The sequence below is a fragment of the Elephas maximus genome, chromosome 1, assembly GCF_024166365.1.
Source record: "Elephas maximus indicus isolate mEleMax1 chromosome 1, mEleMax1 primary haplotype, whole genome shotgun sequence".
Classification (NCBI taxonomy): domain Eukaryota; kingdom Metazoa; phylum Chordata; class Mammalia; order Proboscidea; family Elephantidae; genus Elephas; species Elephas maximus.
Window position 1 is genome coordinate 58,516,170 of NC_064819.1, and position 20,341 is coordinate 58,536,510.

General features: G+C 40.7%; 1 protein-coding gene across 7 annotated transcripts in view; it reads left to right on the forward strand.

Annotated features, from left to right (window-relative positions):
* The window catches only part of RNF182 (ring finger protein 182), a 195,462-nt gene that overhangs the window by 142,556 nt on the left and 32,565 nt on the right, over positions 1 to 20,341 (forward strand). The window contains exon 7 of one of the 7 annotated variants that reach the window (XR_007517364.1): positions 1,025 to 6,382. The exons of the other annotated variants lie outside the window; for them this stretch is intronic. The gene's annotated coding sequence lies outside the window, so the exon portion shown is untranslated. Of the gene's footprint in view, positions 1 to 1,024; positions 6,383 to 20,341 lie in introns of those variants that run through there. 7 annotated transcript variants of the gene reach the window in all.

Consider the following 20,341-nt stretch of genomic DNA (forward strand, 5'->3'; position numbering starts at 1 on the left):
TTTTGTTAGCAGCCAGGCTCTTAACCACTGCACCACCAGGGCTCCCTATGGTGGATACTTACTGTTTTTATCGTTACTTCTGTTAGCAATGATCCTAGGAACCTCTAAGCGCAGTGCAGAGCTTATTTCCTCTAATTGGTAATGGTGATGATTTAAAGCAGCCTTAAAAAAAAAAAAAATTTTTTTTTTTATATAAACCAAAAAACCCCAAATCAGTTGCTATCGAGTCAGTTCTGACTCATGATGACCCCATGTGTTTAAGAGTAGAACTGCTCCATACGGTTTTCAAGGCTGTCACGTTTCAGAAACAGATCATGAGGTCTTTGTTCTGAGGTGCCTCTGGGTGGATTCAAACTGCCAGCCTTTTGCTTAGTAGACAAGCACTTAACTGCGCCACCCAGAGACTCCTTATGTTTATGTAGCCCTTCAAAATTTACAAAGTACTTTTGTAGTCAAGAGAGTGGTACCCATTTGAGGAATTGGCCTTGGAGAATCAAACATTGCCCTCCTTACAGGCATTGATTTTTCTACTTCAAGAGGGAGAAGGGCCTTCCATCTCCTTATGAACACTGATGTATCTGTTGTACATCAATGAACGAGAGCGTGGTCTTGATACAAAGCTTTGGGGAGAACGTCACCTGTGTCTTCTTGATCCTGATGCCTCCCAATGATCCAGACCTAAAGATTTCAAGAGACGTTGTGGTGTGGAGGCCCCTGTATGATGTGCTGTCTGGAGTTGGGGAAGGGCTGGACTCACACCTCCAAAACAGAAGAACTTTCCCATCAACCCCAAAAAACCAAAAACCAAACCCAGTGCCGTCGAGTCAATTCTGACTCATAGCGACCCTATAGGACAGAGTAAAACTGCCCCATAGAGTTTCCAAGGAGCGCCTGGAGGATTCGAACTGCCGACTTTTTGGTTAGCAGCCATAGCACTTAACCACTATGCTACCAGGGTTTCCCCCATCAACCCCAGTTCCTTTAAATATTTGTCATTCCATTGCTTTCTTTTTGCCTTCTGTAGAGAGTTGAATGGTGGCCCGAAAGGATATGTCCACCAAGACCTGTGAATATGATTGTATTTGGAAAAAAGGGCTTTGAAGATGTTATTAAGTTAAGGATTTCCAGAACAGATCATCCTGGATTATCCACTGGGTCCTAAACGCAATGACAAGTGCCCTTATCAGAGAAAGGCAGAGGGAGATTTCAGAGACACAGGAGGCCATGTGAAGATGGAGGCTGAGACTGGAGTTATGCAGCCACAAGCCAAGGAGTGCCTGGAGCAACCAGAAGCTGGAAGAGCCAAGGAAGGATCCTCCCCTGGAGCCTCCAGAGGGAGCATGCCCTGCCAACACCTTGATTTTGGACTTCTGGCCTACAGAACTGTGAGAGAATACATTTCTGTTGTTTTAAGCCACCAACCTTGTAGCAATTTCTTACAGCAGCTCTAGGAAACTAATACATCATCACACATACACACAAATAAAATTCTACTTCCCCCACCCCATACCCTACAAAATGAGCAAAGAAACTGTACGTAGGGAGAAATACTGAGGTGTAGCTCCTTAACAGCCTTTGAAAGATAGATTGTGAAAGATTCATGTGCACAGAAAAGTAAGGTCTCCACTACTGGAGGGAGAGAAAGCACTTCCCCCATTTGTATTCCCTCCAGACTCATCAGTTGCTCTCAATCACAGAAGGGACTTGCTGAGCAAAGCCTGACATTTTCCAGTTCTTGGGTCTATGCCTAGAATCAACAACCCTCACAAGGAAGGTTAAACAAATTTCTTGGGCTGCCTGGCTGTGGCTTTTCTTTCCCTCCTGTGATGATGGTACAGGATGTCTCAAGGCTCCATGTTAGCAGATGAATGTTCTCTGGGTAGAATTATAAAATTAAGTAGCCCTAGTAGCTTCAGGAAGGTCCCTGAGTGGCACAAACAGTTTGCACTCAACTACTAACCAGAAGATTGGCATCATGGAAGAAAGGCCTGGCAATTGACTTCTGTGAGAATCACGGCCAAGAAAACACTGTGGAACGGTTCTATTTTATAACACATGGGGTCACTGTGAGTTGGAATCAACTCAATGGCAATGGGTTAGTAGCCTCAGGAGAGTTGAAGATAGGGTGGCCCTCTTTGCTAGAGATAGCCAAACTTTATGTTAAAAAAGGTAGATGGCAGGTATGGAACAGCTATGTTAATTATTCCACAAATGTGCTGTGCTCTAGGGAAATTAGGACTAGGGGATTAGGGAGGAAATCAGACCGGACTGTCCAGGCAGCTGGTGGTCCAGGACCATCCTGGGGAGACTCCCCAGGAACCAAATCACACTACGTGCCCGTCCTGTGCTCCCCACTCCAGGGAATGGCTCCACCATCCACCCAGATGCCCAAGCTGGACCCCTCTCTTACATTCACCTCCCACTCACTAGGCTGGCTCCATCTCCAGGGTGAGGTAAGAGAGGGGAGACAAGATGTAGGAACCATCATATTGCTTGCCTTTGAGAGGGCAGGTTCCTGAATGCTAGTTCTAATTTTTGTGAGTTCTTTGAAGGTGTCCCTGTGGGGACCCCCTCTGAGGACCTTCTACTCACTGAGAGGCTGTTGTAGGTGGTCCCCCTTTGACTGGTCATTCTGATTTCTCCCTCTCAGCTCCAGCTTCTGGAGATACACCCCTTATAGATTCTTACTCTGTGGTCACTTCATGCTGCACACAGACCTTTTGGGAGGGTGCCTTTTAAGACAACTCAAGTCTCTGACCTTCTGTAGGGTCTGCTCTTATCCCTGGGAAATGCTTCTTCAGCCCCTCCAAGTTCTCAGAAAGCAGGCTGCTCCCACTGCAAGCCTTCTTTCTATCCTTCCTTTCACAGCAAGGGCCCCTCTGGTCAGAGTTTTATCTCTAGACTTTTACAGGGAGGTGTCAGGCACCAGTCTGTATCTGTGTCCTCCAAATTCCAGGAGACATGAGCTTTAAGCAGTTCTCCTGAAGTCTTTTCACCTGACTTCAGGAAGGGCAAGAAAACTCCTTCCCTTTCCTGACAGTGGAGGGAACACAGAGCCCTCCAGACACCAAGAAATCCTTGCTTCCCATTCGTCTCCCTGCTCACTCTCATCCCCACTTACATTGCTGTAGTTGTAAGCTGGAGGTCACAAAATAGGTTGACGTTACCCTTTAGGACATCCCACGTAGATGGTGCAGTTCCTTTTTAGGGTGTGGATACACCAATCACTTTTTATTCTCCTCTTTGGGGCATCAGCAGAGGATTCACTGATTCTGTCTTCAGAACATTCTCCTTTTCTCAGTGTCTCATTGCCTCCTTGTCATTCTGCATGAGTCTCTGGATAGTACAAACGGTTCCTGTGCTCAGCAGCTAACTGAAAGGTTGGAGGTTTGAGTCCACCCAGAAGGGCCTCAGAAGAAAGGCCTGGAGATCTACTCCTGAAAAATCAGTGATCGAAAGCCTTGTGGAGCATAGTTCTAGTCTGACACACATGGGGTTGCCATGAGTCAGAATCCACTCAGTGGCAAGTGGCAGTAGCTGGTGATCCTCTGGAAGCATAAAGCATGGCTGCAGTGTAACATGCAAGTAGAGTTTTAGGGAGAAAGGGCAAAGTCTAGAAGTGGGGGACCAAGGGAGAAACCAATCAGGTAGGACCTTGTGTGCTGTACCAAAGATTCTGAGTTTTGATGCAAAGACAATGGAGATGTGATACAAGATTTTAAGCAGGGGGTTGACGTGATCCAATTTATGATATAGAAAGAGTATTCTGATTTCTGCATGAAGAATAGATTGGATGGGGCGGGACCAACTGGAGACAGGGAGACCAGGTAGGAGATTGTTGCTTAAGTCCAGGGAGCAGTGATGATCCTGGACAAAGGAAATGGTAGAGGGATGTAGAAGGCAGGATGCATTAGAGAGCGAGCCAGGAGGTAGGATCAGCAGGGTGGTGACTCTGTATAGACAGAAGGTAGAGGAGACAGGTGTCCGGCTTGGGTGTCTGGGTGGATGGTGGAGCCATTCCCTTGAGTGGGGAGCCCAGGAGGGACACATAGTGTGTGTGGATATACACAGTGTGATATGCTTGCTATGGAGTCTCCCCAGCTGCCAAGGGTGGTTCTGGACCCCCACCTGCCTGGACAGCCCTGTCTGATTCCCTTTCTAATCCCCTAGTCCTGATTTCCCTAGAGCACAGCACATTTATGGAATAACTCTGAAGACTTGCCTTTTCCCTTCTTTCTCAGCCAGGGCCCTATGGACGCACTCACCTTGAGGCCGGATCACTCTTGACTTGCAAGGGGGGCTTTTTGTTTTGGCCTGCTCCTGGGGGAAAAAGTTGCTGTAAACTCAAGTTGCCATGCACTTTGGAACAACAAGTAACTTTTTAGGTCCGTATGTTGGGTGTTTCCGCTCTGATTTAGCTCCCATTTCGTCCAACCTTTGGAGATGTTCAGCCCAATCAAAGGTCCGATTGTATCCGACTAACAAACGTTCTTGTTTAACTTTTTCCTTTCTTCTTTCTCACCTTCGCTTATTCAGCACACTCGAAGTTTAGTGATTTAACAGACTGAAGAATATATCTCCTATGGCAGAGACTGGCTAGATTCCAACTGTGTTTTCTCTTCACGGAACACAGGAAGATTGCATTTTCCAACTTCCCTTGTAATCAGGTTGGGGCCATGTGACTGAGTTTTGGCCAATGGAATATGGCGAGAAGAGATATAAACTGCTTCTAGGCCTATCCATTAACCCCCTGTGCGGTGGTCCATGCGCTGTCTTCTCCTTCTTTAGCAGTTTTGAAGGACATATGTTTAGACCCTGGCAACACAAGACAGAAGGAACTTAGATCCCTGAGTCACCTCTTGGAAGAGAGCCACCGATCCTCTTTGGATGTGACTTGGGCAAAGAATAAGCCTGTATTATCAAGCTCCTAATATTTTGGGGTTGTTTTTATGGTTGTTTATTCTGACTAATACATGAATATAGCATCAGATGAGGATTTTCTTCTAGGATTAGCCAAACCTCTCTTCTGCTGACGTTCTGTACACGGACGCTTACCTGCTGGGCCCTCATGTTGCCATGAGGAAACAAACAGCAACATCAGCACCGTTTTCTTACCACAGAGCCCATCAGCCTGTCATTGTAATACTTTGAAAACAGAACACACCTCTTTTATTTTCAATGCATATATTGTTGTCAGCTGCCGTTGAGTCAGCACAGCAGAACAAAATGCTGCCCCGTCCTGTGCCACCTACGTGATCGGTAGCACTGTGTTGGACGATATTCTGCTGTTGTGAGCCATAGGGATTTCACTGGCTGATTTTCAGAAGTAGATCACCAGGCCTTTCTTCCTAGTCTGTCTTGTCTCTGAAGAAAAATGTCCACCATGAGTGATCCTGCTGGTATTTACAATACTGGTGGCATAGCTTCCAGCATCATAGCAATATGCAAGCTGCCACAGTGTGAGAAACTGATAGGCAGGTGGTGGGGTCAACTTTGAAAATATTATACCTGTATTCCCATTTCAGCGTAGCGTTTGCTTTGTTTCTAAAGCTAATTCTTAACACATACACTGACTGACAATTACGTGTTCTGGGGAAGTCATGTGATCTAGACCACAGACGAGAAGTGAGTTAAAAAAAAAATCTCCATGCTCCTGGACAGTATTGTTTTTATAAATTGAAAATCGATGATAATATTGCATGGGGCTGTGTCCTCAAGGTATCGCCCCACCCCAGTGCTTCTCTTTCTGGGCGGGAAGAAAGCAGCTTTTGTTACAGCACAAAGTATTTATCACCATCACCAACAGGACAGCTCAGTATGTCTTTCATTTCCAATTCAAGGGCCAGCATGTAGGCGGTAGGCACTCAAAAGTTAGGGTTACCTGAGATGAAAGTTAGCTCTAGAGAAAGCAGAACCATGTGTATGTAAACAAAATACTGAAAGTATAATAGCTGATTATTTTTCTTGTTTCTCACGGGGTAGAAGTTAAGTTCTTCCCCACTGAAGAATTTCGTGATGTTCCCTCAGCAGAACAGAGGGTGAAGAGTGAGATTTCTGTGAGGGCCACTGAAACCACAGGGAGAAAAGTAAAATCAAGTCGTGTGAGATTCTTTAGAAAATTAATCAAATGCCAAAATAAATTATTGAAATTTATTATTTCTAGTTTATAGCCCTCTAAGAGAAGTAGAAATGGAGCTAGTGATATAAGGAGGAAAGTGGCGGCCGGTGGGGTCAAGATGGAAAAACAAGGAGATGAAAAAGAAAATGAGAAGTGCTGGCAAGAGAATTCTCTCTCTCTCTCTCTCAGTAACCTCCCCCCACCCCCCATAACGCAAGTACCTATAACTCATATTTTAAAATAAGAAAATATTATCTGACACTTCTCTAAAATGTCAGAAAGTGAGAAAAAGATAACATTTCCCAAACCACAGGCATTTGGGAAATGTTATCTTTTTCTCATTTTCTGACAGAAATTTCAGGTGAAAGACACCCAGCTAACCTGTTTTTAGTTGACTATAAATGAGCTGTGATACTCCTCGTTTCTATGTATAAAGTCATTTTCTTTTCTTTTTTTGCTGTTTTCTAAACTTCCCAAGCTAAAATCTTTAAAAAAAAAAAAAACCCGAAAACCAAACCCATTGCCATTGAGTTGATTCCAACTCATAGCAACCCTGTAGGACAGAGTAGAATTGCCCCACAGGGTTTCCAAGGACCTGCTGGTGGATTCGAACTGCCGACCTTTTGGTTAGCAGCCAAACGCTTAACCACCATACCACCAGGCCCCAAATCTTAAAGTTGAGGTTTAATTTATTGTGGCTTTATGTTCCCTATCACAGATTAAATTTAGTTGAGGCTACAGCTGACTCATGGTTTGAAGGCTACTTATCCACAGATGTTGTTTTGTTATTCTTTTGTTTTTAAATCCGATGCCTTCCAATAGAGGTTGGAAGAGGGATTAGCAGACCTGGATTTCAATCTACTAACCAGTAGGGTAAGGAGCCCTGGTGCCACAATGGTTAAGCACTTGGCTGCTGACCAAAAGGTGTTGGTGGTTTTAGCTCACCCAGAGGCTCTGAGGGAGAAAAGACCTGGAAATCTGCTCCTGTAAAGACTACGGTATAGGAGACCCTATGGGACAGTTCCCTGTCATGTACGGCTGGTAGGAGTACAAATCAACTTGACGGCATACAACAACAACAATAACCGGTGAGGTGATCTGGAGCCTTTAATTTTGCTGCTATAGACTGAACTTGAGGAGATTATGTCATTCTAACATTTGTAGATTCTATGACCCTGAACTGACCCTCAGCTGAGTGGAGCTGCCCTAATTTGTGGATAATCTTTAACCATTTGCTGTCGAGCTGACTCTAACTCATGGTGACCCGTGTGTGTCAGAGTAGAACTGTGCTCCATAGAGTTTTCAATGGCTGATTTTTTGGAAGTAGATCATCAGGCCTTTCTTTCGAGGCACTTCTGTGTGGACTTCAACCACCAACCTTTTGGTTAGCTGCTGAGCACATAAACGCTTTGCACCACCCACAGACTCCAGATAATCTTTGTTCTCTTGCATTCTTTCACTTTCCTCTTTAGGCAATGTCTTAGGCTGGGTTCTCTAAAGAAGCAAAACCACTGAAGTGTATAAATATATATAGACAGGGAGATTTATATCAAGGAAATGGTTCACACTGTTGTAGAGGCTGAAAAGTCCCAAGTCTGTGGGTCAGACTGGAGGCTTGAGGCTTCTCCTGACTCACATAGCTGCAGGTCAGAAGGCAGGCCACTGGCTTACAGGCTGCAGAGGCTGACAATCCCAAGATCAGCAGGTAAGCTGCTAGCTCAAGTCCCAAGAGCTGAGGTCAGATGGATCCAGAATGAACAAGAGCCAACAAGCTTTGCTAGAAAATTCACCTATATCGGATGCAGGCCACATCCCCAGAGAAGCTCCTTTTCAATTGATTGGCTGCTCATAACAAATCATTATGGAAGTGATTACATTTTTACATAGCTACCAACTATATGATAACTACCAAACCACTGAGAATCATGGCCCAGCCAAGTTGGCACACAACCTTAACCATCACAGGCAATGACTCCTTTGCTACTTGACCACTCATGATGGTCCTCCAGCAGAGAATACACAGAGATCAGGGAAAGCTAAGGGCATTCATTGTGTTGTGGAGGATCAGCTTTGTAAGAGGTTCGGGGAAGGAAGTTAAAGGCTGCCTAAACTTAGATTGCTTATGGATTAAAACCCTACTTTTATTAGATTACATCTGGATTTAAATTCTAAAATAATTCAGTAAAAATATTTAAAAACTGGTTACACTGGTCTAACATCATTGGAATCAAACTACATTAACATGATTTGAATTTATTTCCCCTCTTAGAGATAACCATGTCATTACGGAGATTCTTGCCTTATATGGTAGGGAAGCTGGGAACATGTGCTGTCCAACATATCAACAAAACTTAGACTGGAATCCCCCACAAACTTTAGTTTTCATATATTGAATATATTAAGCATTGTATTGAAATATGTGCTTGGTATATTTACACCTCGAAGGAGCCCTGGTGGTGGAAATGGTTAAGCACTTGACTGCCAGTCGAGAGGTTGGCAGTCTAAACCCACCCAGCCACTGTGTAGAAGAAAGACCTAGAGATCTTCTCCTGTAAAGATTGCAGCCTAGAAAACCCTATGGGGCAGCCCTACTCTGTCACGTGGGGTCAGTATGAGCCAGAATCAGCTCGACAGCACACCACCACCACAAGAATGTATTTATACCTATAAAGTACTGGAATAAACAAATGTCCTTATACATAAGAAGTTGACTTTTTCAGACGGTTTTATGAAAATGTTTATAAAAAACATTCCCATTATCACATAAAAAACAAATATTTGTAATAAACGTGAATATTCAAAATTGTTTAAAAAATAATATTCATAGGGCGTCTACTTGATGCCCTAGAATTGTATGGCTGTAAGAAGGGTGCAGGAACAGGACAAAATTAAACCAGAAAACCAAACCCACCACCATTGAGTCCATTCCAACTCCTAGCAACGCTATAGGACAGAGTAGAACTGCCCCATATGGTTTCCAAGGCTGTCATCTTTTTTTTTTTTAATATTTATTTTTATTGTGCTTAAAGTGAAAGTTTGCAAATCAAGTCAGTCTCTCATACAAAAATTTATATACACCTTGCTATATACTCCTAATTGCTCTCCCCATAATGAGACAGCACATCCTTCCTTCCACTCTCTAGTTTTGTGTCCATTCAGCCAGCTTCTGGCCCCCTCTGCACTCTCATCTCCCCCCCAGACAGGAGGTGCCAACATAGTCTCATGTGTCTACTTGATCCAAGAAGCTCATTCTTCTGCAGTGTCATTTTCTATCCCATAGTCCAGTCCAATCTCTGTCTGAAGAGTTGACTTTGGGAATGGCTCCTGTCTTGGCTAACAGAAGGTCTGTGGACCATGACCTCCGGGTTCTTCTAGTCTTACTCAAACTATTAAGTCTGGGCTTTTTACGAGAATTTGAGGTCCGCATCCCAATGCTCTCCTGCTCCCTCAGGGGTTCTCTGTTGTGTTCCCTGTCAGGGCAGTCATCAGTTGTAGCCGAGCACCATCTAGTTCTTCTGGTCTCAGGCTGATGTAGTCTCTGGTTTATGTGGCCCTTTCTGTCTCTTGGGCTCATAATTACCTTGTGTCTTTGGTGTTCTTCATTCTCCTTTGCTCCAGGTGGGTTGAGACCAATCGATGCATCTTAGATGGCTGCTTGCTAGCATTTAAGACCCCAGATGCCACTCTCCAAAGCAGGATGCAGAATGTTTTCTTAATAGATTTTATTATGCCAGTTGACTTAGATGTTCCCTGAAACCATGGTCCCAAAACCCCGCCCCTGCTACACTGGCCTTTGAAGTGTTCAGTTTATTCAGGAAACTTCTTTGCTTCTGGTTTAGTCCAGTTGTGCTGACCTCTCCTGTACTGTCTGTTGTCTTTCCCTTCACCTAAAATAATACTTATCAACTATGTAATTAGTGAAAACCCCTCTCCCTCCCTCCCTCCCTCCCCCCTCTCTTAATAATCAAAGAATATTTTCTTCTCTGTTTAAACTGTTTCTTTGGTTATTATAATACTGGTCTTATACAATATTTGTCCTTTTGCAACTGACTAATTTCACTCAGCATAATGCCTTCTAGATTCCTCCATGTTAAGCAATGTTTCACAGATTCATCATTGCTTTTTATCAGTGCGTAGTATATTCCATTGTGTGAATATACCATAATTTATTTATCCATTCATCTGTTGGTGGGCACCTTGGTTTGCTTCCATCTTTTTGCTATTGTAAACAGTGCTGCAGTGAACATAAAAAGCATATATCTATTCATGTAAAGGCTCTTATTTCTCTAGGATATACTCCAAGGAGTGGGATTGCTGGATCACATGGTAGTTCTATTTCTAGTTTTTTAAGGGAGTGCCAAATTGAATTCCAAAGTGGTTGTACCATTTTACATTCCTACCAGCAGTGTATAAGTGTTCCAATCTCTCCACAACCTCTCCAACATTAATTATTTTGCAATTTTTGGATTAATGCCAGCCTTGTTGGAGTGAGATGGAATCTCATTGTAGTTTTGATTTGCATTTCTCTAAGGGCTAATGATCATGAGCATTTCCTCATGTATCTGTTAGTTACCTGTTAGCAAAGTGCCTGTTCATATCTTTTGTCCGTTTTTTAATTGGGTTATTTGTCTTCTTGTAGTTGAGTTTTTGCGGTATCTTACAGATTTTAGAGATCAGGTGCTGACTGGAAATATTATAGCTAAAAACTTTTTCCCAGTATGTAGGTAATCGTTTTACTATTCTAGTTTCTCTTTTGCATTGTTAGTAATTTTTTTTTATTAACTTTTATTGAGCTTCAAGTGAATGTTTACAATTCAAGTCCGTCTGTCACATATAAGTTTACATACATCTTACTCTGTACTCCCACTTGCTCTCCCCCTAATGAGTCAGCCCTTCCAGTCTCTCCTTTCGTGACAATTTTGCCATCTTCCCACTCTCTCTATCCTCCCATCCCCCCTCCAGACAGGAGATGCCAACACAGTCTCAAGTGTCCACCTGATATTATTAGCTCACTCTTCATCAGCATCTCTCTCCCACCCACTGTCCAGTCCCTTTCATGTCTGATGAATTGTCTTCGGGGATGGTTCCTGTCCTGTGCCAACAGAAGGTTTGGGGACCATGGCCACCGGGATTCCTCTAGTCTCAGTCAGACCATTAAGTATGGTCTTTTTATGAGAATTTGGGGTCTGCATCCCACTGATTTCCTGCTCCCTCAGGGGTTCTCTGTTGTGCTCCCTGTCAGGGCAGTCATCGATTGTGGCCGGGCACCAACTAGTTCTTCTGGTCTCAGGATGATGTAGGTCTCTGGTTCATGTGGCCCTTTCTGTCTCTTGGGCTCTTAGTTATCGTGTGACCTTGGTGTTCTTCATTCTCTTTTGCTCCAGGTGGGTTGAGACCAATTGATGCATCTTAGAGGGCCGCTTGTTAGCATTTAAGACCCCAGACGCCACATTTCAAAGTGGGATGCAGAATGTTTTCATAATAGAATTATTTTGCCAATTGACTTAGAAGTCCCCTTAAACCATGGTCCCCAAACCCCTGCCCTTGCTCCGCTGACCTTTGAAGCATTCATTTAATCCCGGAAACTTCTTTGCTTTTGGTCCAGTCCAATTGAGCTGACCTTCCATGTATTGAGTGTTGTCCTTCCCTTCACCTAAAGCAGTTCTTATCTACTAATTAATCAATAAAAAACCCTCTCCCTCCCTCCCTCGTAACCACAAAACTATGTGTTCTTGTCAGTTTATACTGTTTCTCAAGATCTTATAATAGTGGTCTTATACAATATTTGTCCTTTTGCCTCTGACTAATTTCGCTCAGCATAATGCCTTCCAGGTTCCTCCATGTTATGAAATGTTTCAGAGATTCGTCACTGTTCTTTATCGATGCGTAGTATTCCAGTGTGTGAATATACCACAATTTATTTACCCATTCATCCATTGATGGACACCTTGGTTGCTTCCAGCTTTTTGCTATTGTAAACAGAGCTGCAATAAACATGGGTGTGCATATATCTGTTTGTGTGAAGGCTCTTGTTTCTCTAGGGTATATTCTGAGGAGTGGGATTTCTGGGTTGTATGGTAGTTCTATTTCTAACTGTTTAAGATAACGCCAGATAGATTTCCAAAGTGGTTGTACCATTTTACATTCCCACCAGCAGTGTATAAGAGTTCCAATCTCTCCGCAGCCTCTCCAACATTTATTATTTTGTGTTTTTTGGATTAATGCCAGCCTTGCTGGAGTGAGATGGAATCTCATCGTAGTTTTAATTTGCATTTCTCTAATGGCTAATGATCGAGAGCATTTTCTCATGTATCTGTTGGCTGCCTGAATATCTTCTTTAGTGAAGTGTGTGTTCATATCCTTTGCCCACTTCTTGATTGGGTTGTTTGTCTTTTTGTGGTTGAGTTTTGACAGAATCATGTAGATTTTAGAGATCAGGCACTGGTCGGAGATGTCATAGCTGAAAATTCTTTCCAGTCTGTAGGTGATCTTTTCACTCTTTCGGTGAAGTCTTTAGATGAGCATAGGTGTTTGATTTTTAGGAGCTCCCAGTTATCGGGTTTCTCTTCATCATTTTTGGTAATGTTTTGTATTCTGTTTATGCCTTGTATTAGGGCTCCTAGGGTTGTCCCTATTTTTCTTCCATGATCTTTATCGTTTTAGTCTTTATGTTTAGGTCTTTGATCCACTTGGAGTTAGTTTTTGTGCATGGTGTAAGGTATGTGTCCTGTTTCATTTTTTTGCAAATGGATATCCAGTTATGCGAGCACCATTTGTTAAAAAGACTATCTTTTCCCCAATTAACCGACACTGGGCCTTTGTCAAATATCAGCTGCTCATACGTGGATGGATTAATATCTGGGTTCTCAATTCTGTTCCATTGGTCTATGTGCCTGTTGTTGTACCATTACCAGGCTGTTTTGACTACTGTGGCTGTATAATAGCTTCTGAAATCAGGTAGAGTGAGGCCTCCCACTTTCTTCTTCTTTTCAGTAATGCTTTGCTTATCCGAGGCTTCTTTCCCTTCCATATGAAATTGGTGATTTGTTTCTCTATCACCTTAAAAAATGACATTGGAATTTGGACTGGAAGTGCGTTATATGTATAGATGGCTTTTGGTAGAATAGACATTTTTACTATGTTAAGTCTTCCTATCCATGAGCAAGGTATGCTTTTCCACTTAAGTATGTCCTTTTGAATTTCTTGTAGTAGAGCTTTGTAGTTTTCTTTGTATAGGTCTTTTACATCCTTGGTAAGATTTATTCCTAAGTATTTTATCTTCTTGGGGGCTACTGTGAATGGTATTGATTTGGGTATTTCCTCTTCGGTGTTCTTTCTGTTGATGTAGAGGAATCCAAGTGATTTTTGTATGTTTATTTTATAACCTGAGACTCTGCCAAACTCTTCTATTAGTTTCAGTAGTTTTCTGGAGGATTCCTTAGGGTTTTCTGTGTATAAGATTATGTCATCTGCAAATAGAGATAATTTTACATCCTCCTTGCCAATCCAGATGCCTTTCATTTCTTCGTCTAGCCTAATTGCCCTGGCTAGGACTTCTAGCACGATGTTGAATAAGAGCGGTGATAAAGGGCATCCTTGTCTGGTTCCCGTTCTCAAGGGAAATGCTTTCAGGTTCTCTCCATTTAGAGTGATATTGGCTGTTGGCTTTGCATAAATGCCCTTTATTATGTTGAGGAATTTTCCTTCAATTCCTATTTTGGTGAGAGTTTTTATCATAAATGGGTGTTGGACTTTGTCAAATGCCTTTTCTGCATCAATTGATAAGATCATGTGGTTTTTGTCTTTTGTTTTATGTGATGGATTACATTAATGGTTTTTCTGATATTAAACCAGCCTTGCATACCTGGTATAAATCCCACTTGATCAGGGTGAATTATTTTTTTGATATGTTGTTGAATTCTATTGGCTAGAATTTTGTTGAGGATTTTTGCATCTATGTTCATGAGGGATATAGGTCTAAAATTTTCTTTTTTTGTAATGTCTTTACCTGGTTTTGGTATCAGGGAGATGGTGGCTTCATAGAATGAGTTGGGTAGTATTCCGTCATTTTCTATGCTTTGAAATACCTTCAGTAGTAGTGGTGTTAAGTCTTCTCTGAAGGTTTGGTAGAACTCCGCAGTGAAGCCGTCCGGGCCAGGGCTTTTTTTTGTTGGGAGTTTTTTGATTACCGTTTCAATCTCTTTTTTGGTTATGGGTCTATTTAGTTGTTCTCCTTCTGAATGTGTTAGTTTAGGTAGGTAGTGCTTTTCCAGGAATTCATCCATTTCTTCTAGGTTTGCAAATTTGTTAGAGTACAATTTTTCGTAATAATCTGATATGATTCTTTTAATTTCTGTTGGGTCTGTTGTGATGTGGCCCTTCTCGTTTCTTATTCGGGTTATTTGTTTCCTTTCCTGTATTTCTTTAGTCAGTCTAGCCAATGGTTTATCAATTTTGTTAATTTGTTCCCAGAACCAGCTTTTGGCTTTGTTAATTCTTTCAATTGTTTTTCTGTTCTCTAATTCATTTCATTCAGGTCTAATTTTTATTATTTGTTTTCTTCTGGTGCCTGATGGATTCTTTTGTTGCTCACTTTCTATTTGTTCAAGTTATAGGGACAGTTCTCTGATTTTGGCTCTTTCTTCTTTTTGTATGTGTGCATTTATCGATATAAATTGGCCTCTGAGCACTGCTTTTGCTGTGTCCCAGAGGTTTTGATAGGAAGTATTTTCATTCTTGTTGCATTCTATGAATTTCCTTATTCCCTCCTTGATGTCTTCTATAACCCAGTCTTTTTTCAGGAGGGTATTGTTCATTTTCCAAGTATTTGATTTCTTTTCCCTAGTTTTTCTGTTACTGATTTCTAGTTTCATTGCCTTGTGGTCTGAGAAGATGCTTTGTAATATTTCGATGTTTTGGATTCTGGAAAGGTTTGTTTTATGACCTAATATGTGGTCTATTCTAGAGAATGTTCCATGTGCACTAGAAAAAAAAGTATACTTTGCAGCAGTTGGGTGGAGAGTTCTGTATAAGTCAGTGAGGTCAAGTTGGTTGATTGTTGTAATTAGGTCTTCCGTGTCTCTATTGAGCTTCTTACTGGATGTCCTGTCCTTCTCCGAAAGTGGTGTGTTGAAGTCTCCTACTATAATTGTGGAGGTGTCTATGTCACTTTTCAATTCTGTTAAAATTTGATTTATGTATCTTGCAGCCCTGTCATTGGGTGCATAAATATTTAATATGGTTATGTCTTCCTGATCAATTGTCCCTTTTATCATTAGGTAGTGTCCTTCTTTATCCTTTGTGGTGGATTTAAGTCTAAAGTCTATTTTGTCAGAAATTAATATTGCTACTCCTCTTCTTTTTTGCTTATTGTTTGCTTGATATATTTTTTTCCATCCTTTGAGTTTTAGTTTGTTTGTGTCTCTAAGTCTAAGGTGTGTCTCTTGTAGGCAGCATATAGACGGATCGTGTTTCTTTATCCAGTCCGAGACTCTCTGTCTCTTTATTGGTGCATTTAGTCCATTTACATTCAGCGTAATTATAGATAAATAAGTGTTTAGTGTTGTCATTTTGATGCCTTTTTATGTGTGTTGTTGACAGTTTCATTTTTCCACTTACTTTTTTGTGCTGAGACGTTTTTCTCAGTAAATTGTGAGATCCTCATTTTCGTAGTGTTTGACTTTATGTTTGTTGAGTCGTTAATGTTTTTCTTGGCTTTTATCTTGAGTTATGGAGTTGTTATATCTCTTTGTGGTTACCTTATTATTTACCCCTATTTTTCTAAGTAAAAACCTAACTTGTATTGTTCTATATCGCCTTGTATCACTCTCCATATGGCAGTTCTATGCCTCCTGTGTTTAGTCCCTCTTTTTGATTATTGTGATCTTTTACATATTGACTTCCGTGATTCCCTGTTATATATTTTTTTTAATTAATCTTAATTTGTTTTTGTGATTTCCCTATTTGAGTTGATATTAGGATGTTCTGTTTTGTGACCTTGTGTTGTGCTGGTATCTGATATTATTGGTTTTCTGACCAGACAATATCCTTTAGTATTTCTTGTAGCTTTGGTTTGGTTTTTGCAAATTCTCTAAACTTGTGTTTATCTGTAAATATCTTAATTTCACCTTCATATTTCAGAGAGAGTTTTGCTGGATGTATGATCCTTGGCTGGCAGTTTTTCTCCTTCAGTGCTCTGTATGTGTCATCCCTTTGCTTTCTAGCCTGCATGGTTTCTGTGGAGTAGTCTGAACTTATTCTTATTGATTCTCCCTTGAAGGAGACCTTTCTTTTCTCCCTGGCTGCTTTTAAAATTTTCTGTTTATCTTTGGTTTTGGCGAGTTTGATGATAATATGTCTTGGTGTTTTTCTTTTTGGATCAATCTTAAATGGGGTTCGATGAGCATCTTGGATAGATATCCTTTCGTCTTTCATGATGTCAGGGAAGTTTTCTGTCAGCAGATCTTCAACTATTTTCTCTGTGTTTTCTGTCCTCCCTCCCTGTTCTGGGACTCCAATCACACGCAAGTTATCCTTCTTGATAGAGTCCCACATGATTCTTAGGGTTTCTTCATTTTTTTTAATTCTTTTATCTGATTTTTTTTCAGCTATGTTGGTGTTAATTCCCTGATCCTCCAGATGTCCCAGTCTGCATTCTAATTACTCGAGTCTGCTTCTCTGACTTCCTATTGCGTTGTCTAATTCTGTAATTTTATTGTTAATCTTTTGGATTTCTACATGCTGTCTCTCTATGGATTCTTGCAACTTACTAATTTTTCCACTATGTTCTTGAATAATCTTTTTGAGTTCTTCAACAGTTTTATCAGTGTGTTCCTTGGCTTTTTCTGCAGTTTGCCTTATTTCGTTTCTGATGTCTTTAAGCATTCTGTAAATTAGTTTTTTATATTCTGTATCTGATAATTCCAGGATTGTATCTTCATTTGGGAAAGATTTTGATTCTTTTGTTTGGGGGGTTGTAGAAGCTGTCATGGTCTGCTTCTTTATGTGGTTTGATATGGACTGCTGTCTCCGAGCCATCACTGGGAAACTAGTTTTTCCAGAAAATCCGCTGACTGGGACGAAGGCTCCAGGCTCTGAAAACAATCGCTGCTTCCCCGTATTTGTTCATTTTCCGTCTCTAAATCTGTGTTTGTTCTTCAGGGTTTGTAGATTGTTACGTATGTGATCGATGCACTTGTTTTTCCGAGTCTTTGTTGCAAGAGGGATCCGAGGTAGCGTCTACCTAGTCCGCCATCTTCGTTAGTAATGTTTTATATACTATAATGTATTAGGGGTCCTAGCATTGTCTCTATTTTTTCTTCCATGATCTTTATCGTTTTAGATTTTATATTTATATCTTTGATCCATTTTGAGCTTGTTTTTGTGTATGGTGTGAGGTATGCGTCTTGTTTCATTTTTTTTGCAAATGGACATCCAGTTATGCCAGCACCGTTTGTTAAAAAGACTGTCTTCTCCCCATTTAACTGACTTTGGGCCTTTGTCAACTATCAGCTGCTCATATGTGGATGGATTTATATCTGGATTCTCAATTCTGTTCCATTGGTCCATGTATCTGTTGTTGTACCACTACCAGGCTGTTTTGACTACTGTGGTGGTATAATAGGTTCTAAAACTAGGTAAAGTAAGGCCTCCCACTTTGTTCTTCTTTTTCAGTAATGCCTTACTTATCCGGGGCCTCTTTCCCTTCCATATGAAGTTGTTGATTTGTTTCTCCATCTTATTAAAGAACGTTGTTGGAATTTGGATCAGAATTACATTAAATAGATCGCTTTTGGTAGAATAGACATTTTTATAATGTTAAGTCTTCCTATCTATGAGCAAGGTATGTTTTTCCACTTATGTAGGTCTCTTTTGGTTTCTTGCGGAAGTGTATTGTAGTTTTCTTTGTATAAGTCTTTTACATCTCTGGTAAGATTTATTCTGAAGTATTTTATCTTCTTGGGGGCTACTGTAAATGGTGTTGATTTGGTGATGTCCTCCTCGATGTTCTTTTTGTTGGTGTAGAGGAATCCAAGTGATTTTTATATGTTTATCTTGTATCCTGATTTTCTGTTGAACTCTTCTATTGTTTCAGAAGCTTCCTTGAGGATTCTTTAGGGTTTTCTGTGTATAGGATCATGTCATCTGCAAACAGAGATACTTTTACTTCTTCCTTACCAATCTGGATGCCCTTTATGTCTTTATCTAGCCTAATTGCTCTGGCTGGGATGCCCTTTATGTCTTTATCTAGCCTAATTGCTCTGGCTAGGACCTCCAGCACAATGTTGAATAAGAGTGGTGATAAAGGCATCCTTTTTGGGTGGGTCTGGTTCCTGTTCTCAAGGGGAATGCTTTCAGACTCTCTCCTTTTAGGATGATGTTGGCTGTTGGCTTTGTATAAATGCCCTTTATTATGTTGAGGAATTTTCCTTTTATTCCTATTTTGCTGAGAGTTTTTATCATGAATGGGTGTTGAACTTTGTCAAATGCCTTTTCTGCATCAGTTGATAAGATCATGTGCTTCTTGTCTTGTTTTATTTATATGATAGATTACATTTAATTGTTTTTCTAATGTTGAACCATCCCTGCATACGTGGTATGAATCCCACTTGGTCATGGTGAATTATTTTTTTGGTATATTGTTGAATTCTATTGGCCTGAATTTTGTTGAGGATTTTTGCATCTAAGTGCGTGGGGGATATAGGTCTGTAATTTTCTTTTTTTGTGGTGTCTTTATGTGGTTTTGGTATCAGGGATATGCTCACTTCATAGAATGAGTTTGGGAGTATTCCATCCTTTTCTATCTTCTGAAATACCTTTTGTAGTAGTGGTGTTAACTCTTCTTTGAAAGTTTGGTAGAACTCTGCTGTGAAGCCATCCTGGCCAGGGCTTTTTTTGTTGTTGTTGGGAGTGTTTGGATTACCTTTTCAATCTCTTCCTTTGTTATGGGCCTGTTTAGTTGTTCTACCTCTGTTTGTGTTAGTATAGGTAGGTAGTATGTTTCTAGGAATTCATCCATTTCTTCTAGGTTTTCACATTTGTTTGAGTACAATTTTTCATAGTAATCTGATACGATTCTTTTAATTTCACTTGGGTCTGTTGTGATATCGCCCGTTTAATTTCTTGTTTAGGTTATTTGCTTCCTTTCCTATTTTTCTTTTGTCAGTCTGGCCAGTGGTTCATCAGTTTTGTTATTTGTTTCCAAGAACCAGCTTTTGGTCTTGTTAACTCTTCAGTTGTTTTTCTGTTTTCTATTTCGTTTAATTCTGCTCTAGTTTGTATTATTTGCTTTCTTCTGGTGCCTGACGCTTTCTTTTGTTGCTCTCTTTGTATTTGTTCAAGTTGTAAGGATAATTCTTTGATTTTGGCCCTTTCTTTTTTTTTGTAGGTGTGTGTTTATTGATATAAATTGACCTCTGAGCGCTGCTTTCACTGTGTCCCAAAGGTTCTGATAGGAAGTGTTTTCGTTCTTATTGGATTCTATGAATTTATTTATTCCATCCTTAATGTCTTTTACAACCCAGTCTTTTTTGAGCAGGGTATTGTTTCGTTTCCAAGTGTTTGATTTCTTTTACTTGCTTTTTCTGTTATTGATTTCTACCTTTATGGCTTTAGGGTCAGAGAAGATGCTTTGTAATATTTCAATATTTTGGATTCTGCTAAGGCTTGCTTTATGACCTAGTGTGTGGTCTATTCTATGTTCCATGTGCACTGGAAAGAATACTTTGCTGCTGTTGGGTGGAGTGTTCTATATATGTCTATGAAGTCATGTTGGTTTATTGTGGCATTTAGATCTTCCATGTCTTTATTGAGCTTCTTTCTGGATGTCCTATTCTTCACTGAAAGTGGTGTGTTGAAGTCCCCTACTATAACTGTGGAGCTGTCTATCTCACTTATCAATGCCGTTAGAGTATGTTTTAACTATCTTGCAGCCCTGTCTTTGGGTGCATAAATATTTAATATGGTTATATCCTCCTGGCATATTGTCCCTTTAATCATTATATAGTGTCTTCCCTTATCCTTTGTGGTGGATTTAACTTTAAAGTCTATTTTGTCAGAAATTAATTTTGCCACTCCTGTTCTTTTTTGATTGTTGTTTGCTTGATATATTTTTTTCCATCCTTTGAGTTTTAATTTGTTTGTGTCTCTAAGTCTAAAGCCCGTCCGTTACAGGCAGCATATAGCCAGATCATGTTTTTTTATCCATTCTGCAACTCTTTGTCT